A 14,054-nucleotide genomic window follows, 5' to 3' on the forward strand; every position below is an offset into this window, starting at 1 on the left:
TGTTCACATTCACAAGTCAGATAGCTGCCTTCTGAAAATCAGTATCCTTACCGTCGCTTTGAATAACTCAGAACGTCAGTGGAGAAAGGCATATAGTTCATCATAACATCGTAATTTCATAAATCATACACCCACCATATTGCCAAATCTACCCAATTTTTTATACCAACAGAAAAATATATCGCGATATATTCTCTTGAGACTCTCCTGCTTCTGAACGGTTATGGTTAATGATATGCTAAAGCCGCCGGCACGTTGATGTGATTGGTTACAAGGTAGTTTGTGACGTCAGAAACACCAGCGATTTCAAACCTTTCAAAAATCTTTTTTTTTCACTGCAGTTTTCAATAGAAAATACTCAGCAATGGTGTTGACTTATGAATTTGCACGTTTTTTCTTAAAGCATATTAAAAACACCACATATAAACAACATTAAAAACTTGATTTTCACCACAGGGGGACTTTAAATTGTTACAATATTTGACAATATCACTGTTTTTACTGTATTTTTGATCAAATAAATGCAGCCTTGGTGAGCATAAGAGACTTTTTTTCGAAAAGATTTAAAAATCTTGACTTCCAAACTTCTGAACTGTAGTTTAAGTATTTCAAATAAGTAATATTCATTCTTTTTTAGCATGCTCTCAATAGATTGTGCCTTATTCAAAAAACTTTTTGAATAACTTTTTACTTGTTTTATTTGAGTCCTGTAATTAACAATGCACCTTTACTGCCTGCGGAAAGCATAAAAAAGGAATTTCAATTAAGAGATATTTGTGTTAATTTCCTATTGATCCTGGAATCAATAATAAAATTATGATCAAATAATGGAGAAGTGCATTCAAATTGGGCATATATCCTAGTACAGAACACAAATACAGTAAAGAATATTTGTGTTCTCTTCACATTAGTCACTGTACATAATTTAGGATATAATTGGCCTTTGTATACAGCCACTACAATGACTATTTCTGAGTACAGAAAAACAGAATGTGAAACATATTACACCTGTGAAGTTTTGTTTCAATCAGACATTGAGGTCAGCAGTGCTTCTAATCATAAAGATGAGCTGAATACAGTCCAAAAACACAGTATATTTCTGAAATTAGAAATTACCAGCTCTCAATTCGCCCCATATGAAAGCATGGTTAATACTGTCCCATGAGAGTTACATGCTATAAAACATAAAACTAGGCTTCGCTGTGAACAGAAGGAAAAATGACAAAAAAAAAAAAAAAAAAAAGAAAGAAGAAAGGAAGGGGGTTCGGATAAAAATAAAAAAAAGCACAGAGAGCAGAAAAGACAGCAAAAAAAAAAAAAGGGTAGAGAAGGAAAAAGGAAAAAAAAAAACACAAAGCGAAAGAGGAGAAACTTGGCACCTCAGCCACACACTGTCATGTAGGCAGGCTGACATCATCATTGTAAAATTGGGAGGCCGGTTTCGTCTTTCCTGCAGATGTGGAGGCCTGATCACATTCCGTGGGCCTGTGCCACTTTTCATCAACATCCCTCCTTCACCCCTCCCTCGCAAACCCTCTCTCCTGTGAGGAGACACCAACAGAGGGCTGTGGGTATGTCTGTGTGTGTTTGGGGGATAAGTTGTTGAAAGAAGTATGTATGGGTACATCACTGAGAAAGAAAGAACACAAAAATGTGTGTGTCAGTTTGTGAAAGAGTAAAAGGGAAACTTTAGGTTAGTAGTGGATGTGATGGATCTTCCCCAAGATCTTTCAGCGTGTTGGCATCCCTCAGGGTTCCAGCTCGGGTCCTCTGCACTTTCTCCTGTACTGGGCCTTTAGTCTCTTCTGGTGTCCAGCACAGAGCTTGTATTCCCCAGGCCTGGCCCCCGAGCTGCCCCCTGGGCCTCCACCTGGGCCTGATTGGATCCTGCTGCTGCAGAAAGCCTTGATTTACGAGAGCAGAGCGCCAAGCCTCAGACACGCAGCTGTGTGTCGGCAGGAAAGGGAAGTTGTGCATCACACGGTGTGTGTTTTACGGGGGAGAGTCACACCCTGATGAACCAAAGAGCACAAAATCAGACTTCATGATTGACAGGTGTCAGGGTGGTGTCTGATATGAGCTGAGGTGTGGCATGGGACACAGTTTTTTTTTTTTTGTTAACAAAATGGATAATATCAATGGATTATATATAATATTATATATATATATATATATATATATATTATATTTATATAATAGAAGAAACTAAGCTACAAAAACTCCTATTTAGCATGTTATTTTTTAAAATTTAATAAATGAGAACTTAATATTGAGTAATCTACTTTTGAAACAAAATATTGTCAGTTACTTTGTCTATTTTTGCTTCGACAACAAAAACAGCCAAAGCAGTTTTAAACGTCTCGTGTTTAAACAAAGGGAACGTCTCACAAAGGGAAAAAATAAATCAGCTCCTTAGCGGATTCCAAGTGATCAAAGGCTTGGGACATTCCAATTCAACCCACTGTACGGGTTACACAAGTTGTGGGCACTTGTGCAACGTAAGCAATGACATTCATCTGAGTCAACGAGATGGAGGGAAGTTAGAAAGGGAAGGGCATAAAAAAGCAAAGTGGAATGCAGCCTCACTCATAAAGACAGTCACTTGTTTTGTTCATGAATGAATCAAATGTTGTTGAAAAAATTGGTTGAATAAATGATTCAATGACTCACTCGTAAAGACAGTCACTTGTTGCCACTTACTGGTGTAATGATATAATCTGCAGAAAGAATAAAGAGATATGAGACAACAAAACAAAATAAAAGAGTAAAATCTGACAAATCTTGTGCTGTTCCTGGCAGCAAACCACTGTATCTCAGTTCACATGCAAAGGATCTCAAAGGCACAGCAGCACAAAACAGCTTGTTTAATTCTAAGCATATGAGAAAAGGTGGAAAAAATGCTCAAGAAAAAAATGGACCTTTGTAGCAAATACGCACAAACAACTTTAAAAACATTATAAATGGACCTCAGGGGAAAGCAATAAAAAAAGTTCCATATGACATTTAAATCAAACTGTTTGGATAATTATAATGATCAAAAACAATTTTATGCTTTAAACCTAATTTAAAATCATTATGATCCTTACCCATGAGACCATAATGCACATTCATTCTTTGAATTAAAGAATGTACAGTCAGAATCACATATAGTTTCATTTATAAAGCCCAGTGTAAACTTCTTTGACACAAATACAGCCACAGGCAGTATTTTGCGGTGGCTTACAGGTTTCATCTGATACACTGAGCTGTAGAGCATATGCTTCGGACCAGGAGCAAATGGGACGCACGTCCAGCAGAACCAATCCATTCAGTCAGGCCTTTTCAAATCCATTTCCTAATCGCATATCCCACAATTTCAACACATTGTCCACGTGCAGTTTCTGAGACAAGGGCTTCTTTAGCACAGCTAAACCTGCACGGATCATCATCCCCATATTTCACCGTGAGTTATGAACCATGCTCATCTTAACATATTTCAAATATTCCACATGGATCTCAGTACTACGGTATGGCAAATTTAAAATTCATTCAATTTGGTGTGGTATTTTTGAGTCCCCATTGAGAGCTTCAGAAGCTTTGACTGATTCAGAGAATTAGCATGAACGTGTCACTGCCAGTAAAAGTGCGTTCACGTCAAGACCGGGTTATGCATTAAACATATGCATGTGGGCAGTTTTTCCTCTTTCCTGCAATAAAATCAATTAGCCATACGTAATAAATCTAAAGATTGACACACGATTCAGAAATAAACTTTCCATGTACAGGGACCCTTAAAGTCAAAAATCTTGCCTGCGCTCGAGACACATGTTTCAGTACTTCTCTGAGTGTCAGATAAAGTGTTTGTCTGGAATACTCTTCGGATGACTTACGAGCTCAGCAGTTTCCTTTCCTCCATCAGAGCTGTTGGCAAAATTTGCCCCGTGTTGCTAATCTGAAGCCAGTCTGTCACTTATAACTGCTTAGATTAAGATTTGGTAGGGGAAGTTTGATCCACGCCAGAATGCAGGAACAATGGGCCTTCAAAGTTTCCTCCCTCGGTCTCTCTTCCACAGTATTTATGATGCTCAAATGTGAAGTAATTGGATAGGCGGAAGAAATACGATGTGCTCTGTCAATAGAAAAGTACGATGCAACGAGAGCTGTTGGAAAACTTCAAGGTTCTATCATTTAGCCCAGTATGATAATGTGTTTCATCGTGCGCATTCTGATCCACACATCCTTCATGCGGTAAACCAGAGAACACCCCCACGAGCCCCCAAAAGATTAAGTCAGAGTCAAAGTAAGTCTTAAAGTGGAGATGAGTCTAGTGGACATGAACCGTCCTCCAGAGTCAAATTCAAGAATATCATACTGCAATAAGTCCTGGCTCCACACTTATTTGACTAATTCATAAAACTGCTGGATTCTCAGTAGAGCAGTGCTGGGTTGTAAAGAAGGGCCTGCATCTTGGGGATTTCAGTTAAAATTTGGCTTTTGCATGCTGCCTAACCGTAGGACAGGCCCATCAGTGAGAGAAAAGCAGCAGAATCCACTGCGGACTTCCCGTGGGAGACGGGAAACAAGTTCAAGATTGCGTCGTGAGCGGCGCTCGCTTCTCTTCACGAATCACTGCTGTTGTCGTTCAGGTCGTTTCTCAGGAAGCGCTATCCAGATGGGAGCTGGAAAATCACCTCTGTTATTATACTCTGCGTCTCTCCATGTTGTTCTCAGTATAAATACCGCTGTGTAAGACTAACACAAATCTTAATAGGAAACTTACCTGTCTAAGAGTTTCGATCCACATATGCAATAAAGAAGTCCTACTTAGTGCTGTCTGCGGTGCTGAAACCTAATATGCATCAATGCCCATTGGCCTCTTTTTGGCCTTAGAGACACACGCTTCTATAAACTTATTTTACATAAAACAAAAACAAACAAACAAACAAAAATATATATTTTATATTTTAAATTGTAATATATTTATGAAATGCAGCATTGGTGAGCATAATAGACTTCTATTCAAAAACATTAAAAATCTGTAAAATAAAATAAAATAAAATAAAATAGACAAACTTTTGAACGGAGCCTAAATTCTCTGTCTCTCAATCTATGTTAAACAGTGGTAAAGATCTGCAATTCCTAATTCTATGGTGCAATTTCTTAAAGGGTTAGTTCACCCAAAAATAAATTCTGTCATTAATTACTCACCCCGATGTCGTTCCAAACCCATGAGACTTTTGTTTTTCTTCAGAACGCAAATGAAGATCTTTTTGATGAAATCTGAAGGATTTCTCTCCCTCTATAGACATTCTACGCAACTACTACATTGACGCCTCAAAAAGTTCATAAAGAGATCGTAAAACTAATCCATATGAATTGAGTGTTTTAGTCCAAATTTTCTGAAGAGCCTCAATCGCTTTATATGATGAACAGATTGAATTTAGGCTTTTATTCACATATAAACATTGATCAGTGAACATAAAAAGAAACTCAACCAAACTTGCTGGACACGCGAGAACAAAACTCTTGTGGAAACTCAAACATGCTGCGTAACACATCGATAAACCTCATTGGTTCTTGCGGAAGCTCAAACATACTGCATAACACACGAGAATGAACCTCATTGGTTCTCGCACGTCAAATGAACACGCTTGAGCTTCCGTTTACCACAACTGATGTGTGAGTTGATGAATGTTTACATGTGAATATAAGCATAAATTCAATTTGTTCATCATATAAAGCGATCAAGTCTATTCAGAAAATTTGGACTAAACTGCTCAATTCATATGGATTAGTTTTACGATCTCTTTATGAACTTTTTGAAGCATCAAAGTGGTAGTTGCATTGCTGTCTATGGAGGGACAGAAAGCTCTCAGATTTCATCAAAAAGATCTTCATTTGTGTTCAGAAGATGAATGAAAGTCTTACGGGTTTGGAACAACATGAGGGTGAGAAAATGATGACAGAATTTTTATTTTTGGGTGAACTATGCCTTTGAACTTGTAAATAGTGCCATAGTTGTTTCTTTCTGATATGCCAGTTCAGGTGATATCACCCCACAATCGCTCTGAAATGTAAAACAAACACACTAAAACAATATAATGTGATGTAGTTGTTTTTTTGTTTTTGTTTTTTTACATATACTATATAGACTATTAATAGAAATCATATTAACTTTTCATACTTTTCATATCTCACAGCCTTAAAAAAGAAAAGAGAAAAACTTATGCAATTTCAACCAGGTCCCACAGCAAACTAACTCATTTTAGAATAAAGCTTCACAAGTTCCACCCACGAACAGCACAGCGTTGCTTTCCACACTGTGATGGAGACTAAAGCAGCAGACAGCTGGTGCAATGGGGCTGGCCACATTCTCCAGCAGATCATTTTCACACGCATGCTTCAGCCTTTACGTTAACTGGGCCCAGCATCTCAGAGCCATGCCAAGAGGGGCCTACCACCTGCAGTGGCCAAGCAAGCGAAGGCACGGCGTGCTCGGCAAGATGATAATCAACACAAAACAAATGCAAACGTTTTCCACAGATGTCCGTAGGGATTCCGCACTGACACCAGCTGGTGATGTAATAGCTATCTGTCCTGTCTCATTCATCACATTTGGAAATGAGTTTAGAGATATTTGCCCACAAAAACTTTTTGGTTTTGTGTAAAACCTTTTAAATCCTCAAACGTCACAGTGCTGTAACTCAGAGGGTTTCTAAGTAGGGCTGCAACAAAAGCAACATAAAAAAATATGAAACATGTTTCAGTCATATTTCTAAGAGAAATCGAGACGAACAAATGTAGTTAAAGTCACTATAAGTTATGTAATTTAAGGTTTTTAAATAAAGTTCAGCTATTACAAATAAATATTTCACTACTTGTGTGAGAAAAAAATCCCTCAACTTGACAGCTCTAATAAATTACTTATGTAACATCAGAAAACTGGAGTGTTTGCTTGGATTTAAAATAAATAAATGAATAAATAAAACCACAGACCGATTGCTCTCTCTTTCCATCTTAACTCTCTCGTGTTTCCTGGGATCTTCATTCTTATTAATTTCCATGCGGCTGCCTGCAGCTGTCCGTTCTCACAACGTGCAGCCTTGCTAATTTTCCTACAGGGTGTGAGATTGATTGTGAACAGAAGAATGTCCGGTGAATGGAGCACGCTGTCTGTGAGAGCGCTGAGCATGCCTTTGGGTGATGAAGCTTCTGTTTTGGCCGGACAACTTGTGTTTGTCTCTCTCTAAAGCCTATGGCCCAAAGCCAGACCAAGGCACCCTACATAGCACAGTTCGCTATGTCTAATGAATGCATTTATCTCATGTGTGGGACAGGACAGCAAATCATTTACACTAGCAGATTCCTCTGACCACAGCTGGGCCTGAGTCTTAGAGCAAACCCCTCAACGGTTTTATTCACTCATCCATATTCTCATATTATTACTCAGGGTGTCAAGTAGCAGTTAAGCTGCTTCTAGTTTTGAGACTAGACCTACTTTAAGGGTCACAGAGCAGTATTTTCAGGCTGGAAAAGTTTTCAAACATTTCTTTCTTTGAAAAAGGGAAGATCAAGACGGCTATTAGAACTCTTTAGAGTTCAAAAGAGGAGGACTGCATACCTCATGAAAAACAGCACAGTAGAGGAAAGCCAGCATGTTGCTGAGGGCACTTTCGAGTCCATGTTCTCACGGTCTTATTTATATAAACACAAATTATTTGGACACTTTTGCCACATTTATAATTGTATGAAACTCTTTAACCAAGTGGCATTCATTAAAAAGCAATATATCATAAGTATGTAATAAAAGAATTCAAGAAAAACATTTCACAAAAAGAAGTTTGTTAGCCTTTAATATATCGTTCCAAATGAAGACACTTTCTGATCGTCAGATGTTAGTGGAACATGTTCAAAGTTAATGTAATGGACTACTCCGGTGGTTATTCTGCTAGGACACCTGTGTGAACTCGAGAGGAACTGACTTCATACATCCACTAAAATGGGACCTTGGGACCCGCTGATTAAAAGTAATTGCAAAAATGGCTCAGAAAAGTGAAGCTAGTTCTGAGAAAAAGGTCTCACATTATTTTTCTTTTTTTTCTTTTTTGCAAATTGCATATGGTTTGATATTTTATTAATTTAATGCAACGAAGTTCATACATTTTTTAAGCATGACATAAGTGTCCAAAAATGTATCAAAACACCTTTTGGGGCCACTGTATGTTCTAAATAAGCTTTTCATAGACATTTAAGGCTGTAAATACTCATGGCGTTCTTCTAGAGTATAAATTCAGCTCTGTTTGAAATTATGGAACGGATCTTCACTCAAAGGAGAAGAGAAGCACAGCGGCGTTTCACATGTTTCCCCAGAATGACATAAATCAGCAAGCACTTCGTTATGAAACAGTCGTAATGAAAACTGTAGGAACGCCTTGAATTTAACCAGTGAATCTTCGGTGGGATCAGCAGTCAAATTAAGGCCGCATGGGGAAGAAAGGATACCACCTTGATACACAATGAAATTGTATATCCGCGAAAATTTAAAGACTGATGTCAGGTAACACGACCACCTGAGGACCTCTATGAACAGCTCTAGTGAGCGTTAACAAGTGTTCATCAAAAGCCCATGAGCTGAGTTTGACAGATGGCATGAATTATTACTAGAACTGTCATCAAAAATATTTCCCCCTTTGTTTTGGTTTCAACCATTTCATGCATATAATTTTTTTTTTTTTTCTGCCATACTTCTTTACCAACTAGCTATCAATGCAAGATGCCAATTAACAATGAATGAATAAATGAATAACTAATTAACAACATTTAAAATAAAAATCATGTATGTTACTGGCTCGCCAAACCACACTTACTAAGAGTCTCAAGACTCTTTGTTTTTAAAAGAACTGTTTTCCTCTTCCCTGCGACCCTACAGAGGATAAATGGTTTGGAGAATGGATGGGAGGTTTTCATCCTAAACATAAGTCTTATAAGTAACTCAAAGTAAAAAAAAAAAAAAAAAAAAAAAAAGGTGAATTCAAAGTATCGGCCAAAGATTAAAAAAATAAAAAAACAATAATTTGCATTTATCAATCAGCACATCATGTAATTAATTAAATAAAAAAAAATAATTAATTGCCAGTCCAATTTCTCACATAACCTAGCATGTGCTCCTCAACAGTCTTTCAAATGATAGTGTTTAACATTAAGCGTTCCCCACCAAACCGCTACCAGCTCTGGAATCCTAGAGTGTCAGATTATTTTACACACTGCGGACGAGTCCAGTCCAACCACAGATCCCTGGCAATTCCTGTGGTAAAATCAGTTCAAACAGAATTTCCCGATCAGAGGATCACAGAAGCAGACCGCTGTTGGAGCCCTGAACATGCACATTTCAACAGGTGATACGAACTAGAATGCAAACACAAACTACAGATCAACAAGCAGAAATTGTATCTTGTTTTTGTAACAATCTTCTTGTGGATTCGTGGTGTGATTTTACACTCGCATAATCCAATCACTGCTTTCTCTTACTTTTGTTTTTTTTGGGAGCCACATCCCTCTGGTGTACAAGAGAACGGCTTCACCTTCAGCCAACGCCACTGAAAGATCCAATCAGTCATCTGAGCTTTTGGGATCTGTAACGAATGAATAGTAAAGACAGACAAAATGTTATAAAAACAAACATAACTGGTATACAGAAAGATGTGTAGTCAAAGACATCCGTTGGGGAGATTGGTTCAAGAACTCCAAAAGTTAAACTTGATTCTTTACCTCGAAAAGGACAAAAACGACCGTGGGGATGCTGAGAAGCCCAGTCTCTAAGCACCCACTCCATCTGTCTCATGTTACCACAATTTCTTTAATTGGCCCAATTGAAGTGCAGTCATTGATTGGGGCTATTTGCAGACAGGGCAAACATCTCAACCTCCTCAATTATCTCATTGATTACAATAATGCAGAAAATTGCCCACGGAGAGCTGGACAGTAAGTCAAACACCTGGCCAGAGCATCAAACTCCACCATTTAGATGCAGAAGTGTAGAGATGAAAAGAGCGCAGCTGTCAAGCCATGTTGAAGAAATAAAATCCGAACAATTCATCACTTCTTCTCACCGATTAGAAGAGCTCATTCTCAATCTCGCAGGAAACATCATCTGTTTATCTCACTGTGGCATTTTGTTGAGTTTCCAAAGCGCTCATTGCTTGTGTATTCAAATATTTAATGGAAGAATGCTGCTTCGTTTCCATTACAAACAGCTCTGTTTTGAACCATTACCAGATTGACATTTTTGTTCAATTACAACAGATAGTTTGGTAGAAAAAGGGTGACAGCAAAATGACCATGTGGTGATCGCTGTATTCATCGGTTGCTAAGCTCGCAGAGGGTCAGTGTTTCATTCTATCAGAGATAAACTGCAACATCAGATGGAAGAATTTAGGCATTGTTTACATTAGCTGTGCCCTCCTAATCCCCATTACCAGAGAAGAATTCACAAGATGGCTTCCAAGCACAACTCAAAACACATGGATCTGACAGGAGGAGCTCATAAATTAAGAAATGACTTCATTTTGTTCGCTTGAGTCTTCTCAGAGCTGCTAAACTTAGAAAAGAGGCGGGGCTGTGGGCACGGACACTGTCATTTCAATATGTTTTATTCAAAACGAGACATGAGGGGTGCATTGTTGTCTGCTCTTGTTCAAAATGAAAGAGAACGGAAGAATGTGACCCTTCATCAGCATATGAAATCTGGTCTAAAGGATCGCTTTAACAAAACCATTGTATTTTGTCAAGATTTCCAGAAGAAGCTTAAAGTATCTCCTAGGCTACAGAGACAGTCATAAAATGTCTTCAAGATGTCTATCAATCCACAACAGAACAACATTGGCTCAACTTAAAGGAAAGAAAAATCACAGATAAGATCTCTTTAATATACTTCAAAAAATGATATTTTGTACTTAGTATTTTTGTCTTGTTTTCCAGTACAAATATCTAAACATTCTCAAATCAAGATACAAAAGTAAATGACTTAAGATAATAAATCTTGTTTTCTGAAAAATCATATCAGTTGTATCTCCTAGACCACATGTCCGCTCCTGAAGGGCCGCTGTCCTGCAGATTGTAGCTCCAACCAGCTACAAAACACCTGACTGGAAGTTTCTAGTAATCCTGAAGACTATTATTAGCTGGTTCAGGTGCGTTTAATTAGGGTTGGAGCTAAACTCTGCAGGACAGTGGCCCTCCAGGCACTGAATTTGACACCTTTGTCCTAGACCAATGAGATTAAATGGGGAGAAAATGGATGCTTGTGTCTCCTCTAGAGTTTCAGACCTTAACAATGCCAAACTTGAACATTTCTCAACATTTTTCCAAGGCCATATTACATATGTAATCTACACAAATCTCTGTACTAGTTGCCTCATATGAGTGATTATTTCTCCTTATAGGTGAAACACCTAAGACCAAGTCTATCCTGAAATGAAATATAACTGAGAGTTCATTAAGTCTCCTGAAATATGAAAGGAGGAAACATCTAAGCAATAAAATTTTCCTCAAGGCTCATTTTACAAATGATTTTAGTTTAGCAACTACAGATGCAAAACTGTAAAATGCGATTGGCTGAAGAACGTGTTACACACCAATCAGAGAGCACGTTATTGGCCAGGCAGCAGCCAGAGCGTTCACATGTGTTAAAGATTTTAAAGACGCTGGCTCTGTGTATGTTTACAAAAGAGTAGGTCCTCATTAATGGATCATTAGTCATATACACAGTAGTTTGATTTGAATGTCCTCCATTTATCTGTGTCAGCGCTTTTTACTCTGAGAGGGCTCATGAGCATACAGGCATGTCATGTGTTGTGTGTTACTTTAGTGTGCACATTACCTTGCATCTTTGTGTCTGGTAAAGATTTTAAAAATTCTGGCACATGTCATGTTTTTGTAGGTCATTCATCTGATCATTTGTTATGTGAAGTGGTTTAAGTGATGTTTGAACCAGTTGGTCTTTCCATTCGCACAGCAAGAGACGAAAAGACAGTGTAAATATTTAAATGTCTTTAAATAGAATTGAATTGCATCAATGCACTCTTATATAACAGAATTTAATTTGTGTTCTATGAGACACTGATTCAATTTATCATCATTGGGGGAGCACAAATCTGCAAAGTCCAATGTTGTTTTCAGTGTTGACTTTCATTGTATGAACAAAAACATTCTTCAAAATGTCATCTTTTGTGTTCCGCAGAAGAAAGAAATTAATATAAGTTTGGAATGGCACGAGGGTTTTTGACATGAATTTCTCACACATTTTATCCCAGATGTTCTTACTATAAATCATGGATAAAATACGCCTATGCAATAATTACACACACAATTTGATATATTACTTTACTTTCTGAGATTCATTCACTCACCACCACAGCATGTATTCATAATCGTTATAATGTGCATGTCACTGTGTTTAGTAACACCTGCACTGGTCATCTCTGCCTGCTGAGTTCTCAATACACAATATGAGCGCTCTGAATCTCCCTTTAGACTGTGCTCCATTAAGCAAAGCTCCAGAGACCACACACACACACACACACACACTTATAGGCAGACAAACAGACTGTTCTATTCCTCAGACAGGAAAGGCATACACAGTTTTATGATATTTGTGATGTCAGTCTGACCCCAAACTTCAGCTGCTACTGCCTGGGAACAAGCAGAGTGAGCCAGAGTTCACCACAGGTCAGAACAACAGCGCCGACACTCCTTAACACGCAATAACAAACCAAGACAAAGCAGCAATTAGCTGTGGTCACAAAATGAGAGATGATTTATCACATCAGAACTGAGTTGTAGAAAAGAGTATTGTATGTTTATAATGATGTTCTAATGTTTTATGTTTATGCTTTTGAAAGAAGCCTCTTGCTTACCAATTGGCTAAATATATCGCAGAACCTCAATTCACTAAGTGCAACATGTTCCTGGATAAACATCTTTGTTGATCCTGGAACAACTTTACAATAAACCAATCAGATTTGAGGGAGAAGTTTACAGTTTATGTCAAGTTTAGGCTGACAACCAGGGTTAGGTGTTTCAGAATCAGTGTTATTCACTTATCATTTCCCTCTGATTTTAGGGATAACTTATGGGTAGGGTTTGGTTTAGGGGTAGTGATATGCTTAGGATTACATATTCAGACAGGAATGTTGTTCTAGGATCAACAATATATGTTGACCCAGAAACGCGGCTAACTCGGTAAAATCAGGACACACGAATATATTATAACATACACCGATCAGGCATAACATTATGACCACTGACAGGTGAAGTGAATAACACTGATTATCTCTTTATTACGGCACCTGTTAGTGGGTGGGATATATTAGGGAGCAAGTGAACATTTTGCCCTCAAAGTTGATGTGTTAGAAGCAGGAAAAATGGGCAAGCGTAAGGATTTGAGCGAGTTTGACAAGGGCCAAATTTTGATGGCTAGATGACTGGGTCAGAGCATCTCCAAAACTGCAGCTCTTGTGGGGTGTTCCCGGTCTGCAGTGGTCAGTATCTATCAAAAGTGGTTCAAGGAAGGAACAGTGGTGAACCGGCGACAGGGTCATGGGTGGCCAAGGCTCATTGATGCACGTGGGGAGCGAAGGCTGGCCCGTGTGGTCCAATCCAACAGACAAACTACTGCAGCTCAGAATACACAGTGCATCGCAGTTTGTTGCGTATAGGGCTGCATAGTCACAGACCAGTCAGGGTGCCCATGCTGACCCATGTACACTGCCGAAAGCACCAACAGTAAGCATGTGAGCATCAGAATTGGACCACGGAGCAATGGAAGAAGGTGGCCTGGTCTGATGAATCACTATGGGAAGAAGGCAAACCGGCGGAGGCAGTGTGATGCTTTGGGCAATGTTCTGCTGGGAAAACTTAGGTCCCGCCATCCATGTGGATGTTACTTTGACATGTACCACCTACCTAAGCATTGTTGCAGACCATGTACACCCTTTCATGGAAATGGTATTCCCTGGTGGCTGTGGCCTCTTTCAGCAGGATAATTCGCCCTGCCACAAAGCAAACATATTTACTGT

The 14,054-nt window shown here is 38.6% G+C and overlaps 1 long non-coding RNA gene across 1 annotated transcript; it reads right to left on the reverse strand.

The window, feature by feature from the left end:
• Nucleotides 1–663: 663 nt before the first annotated feature.
• On the reverse strand, nucleotides 664–9,613 carry LOC127524888 (uncharacterized). Its single transcript, XR_007933196.1, has 3 exons — nucleotides 9,508–9,613; nucleotides 2,671–2,717; nucleotides 664–2,012 (listed from the first exon to the last, which is right to left on the reverse strand). It is a non-coding gene; the product is annotated as an uncharacterized LOC127524888 (long non-coding RNA).
• Nucleotides 9,614–14,054: the final 4,441 nt, after the last annotated feature.

Source organism: Ctenopharyngodon idella, chromosome 13 (genome assembly GCF_019924925.1).
Source record: "Ctenopharyngodon idella isolate HZGC_01 chromosome 13, HZGC01, whole genome shotgun sequence".
In the NCBI taxonomy this organism is placed as follows: Eukaryota; Metazoa; Chordata; class Actinopteri; order Cypriniformes; family Xenocyprididae; genus Ctenopharyngodon; species Ctenopharyngodon idella.